This window comes from Austrofundulus limnaeus, unplaced genomic scaffold (assembly GCF_001266775.1).
Source record: "Austrofundulus limnaeus strain Quisiro unplaced genomic scaffold, Austrofundulus_limnaeus-1.0 Scaffold7, whole genome shotgun sequence".
Taxonomy (NCBI): domain Eukaryota; kingdom Metazoa; phylum Chordata; class Actinopteri; order Cyprinodontiformes; family Rivulidae; genus Austrofundulus; species Austrofundulus limnaeus.
The window spans coordinates 5,256,893-5,258,281 of NW_013952409.1; the positions used below are offsets into that span (position 1 = coordinate 5,256,893).

The 1,389-nt window shown below is 42.9% G+C and overlaps 1 long non-coding RNA gene across 2 annotated transcripts in view; it reads right to left on the minus strand.

Moving 5' to 3' along the window:
• LOC106536993 (uncharacterized) overlaps positions 1 to 1,389 on the minus strand; it is a 12,160-nt gene that overhangs the window by 9,809 nt on the left and 962 nt on the right. The gene's annotated exons all lie outside the window — the stretch shown is intronic.

The following is a 1,389-nucleotide window of genomic DNA, read 5'->3' on the forward strand; positions in this document are numbered from 1 at the left end:
ATATATATATATATATATTACAGTATATAGTATTTTGATCCAAAAAGACAGTCCTGATATTGATAGCTTGTGCCTTGCAGTATTAGAAATTTTGCACTTTATTATAGTGAGTCTACATCTGGCTTAGAAGCTGCTGCTTATTTCCCAACAGAATTTGGGCCACTCTGCCACACCCTCTTAACTTACACAAACTTATCTGATGTTACTGATCAAAGAGAAGTTGTAATCCTGCTTTTTATAACAGATTTTTATTCTAAATAAGTTCAATTTAAATCAAAGACAGTCTTGTACCCTCTCTGTGTCAGCTAAGAGGCAACTCTGAGAAGACAAATTGTTGCTGAGTTATATGAGTAAAAAGTTGATTTTATGTATTTTATTCTGAAATAAATATTTCAAGAGTTATTTGGAAATGATCATTCCTTATCTTTTTTTTATTTAAATGTTTGTGCTCAGGAAAATCAATCTGATTTTAAACTGCACTTTCAGGACTTTGTTTTTACCAAAGGCTATAATGTTTCAGAGAACTTATGCCAATTTTTGAAACATTTTATGTCTAAATTTCTATTAAGGGTTTTATATTTGATCAATTTGTTAGCATTACAGTACGATCATGCCTAAAAGAGGCTTCCATTTGATTTTTTATTCCGTCTTCAACATAATTATCTTTAAAATTTTCAGATATTGGCATAAGTTGTGTAAAACATTACAGAGTGACAGGGYCTTAAAAGCTATTAACTTGGACATTTCACAAGTGATGGGAGGATGGAGCGAGAGATGGAGCGAGAAATCAAAACCTCTTCTTCGGTAACGAGGGCGTTGCTTTGGTCAGTCGTGGTAAAGAGGGGGTTGAGATAAAGGACAAAGCTCTTCTCACTTATGGTCATGAAGTTTTACATTTTTTGATAGAAAAAGTTCATCAGTTTTAGACAGTTTGTTCTCAGTTACTGCCTGAGGTTTTACACCCATCGGCCGCCCCTGGAGTCCCACAGACCGAAAAGACTGGAGAGGACCCAGGCAGGCAGGAAGGAGGGAGGGCAGGTAGGCGGGTGGGCAGGCAGGAAGGAGGGAGGGCGGGCAGGCTGCTCCTCCCAACCACGCCTCTCCAGGTCCCACTGCCATCTTCCACGCGAGCGCCAAAGTCCCCAAGCAGAACGAGGGAGTCTCCGCCAGGAGCGCTCTCAGCAACCCCTCCAAGGATACCAGAAAGGCCCCGAAGTCGCAGCAAAGTCCCCCCCACACGGACCCTCCAAACTTCCCCCACGCCTGGGTTTGTAGGAAGGAAGCGAGGAAGGAAGGAAGGAAGGCAGGCAGGCAGGCAGGCATGAAGGAAGGAAGGAAGGAAGGCAGGCAGGCAGGCAGGCAGGCAGGCAGGCAGGCAGGCAGGCAGGC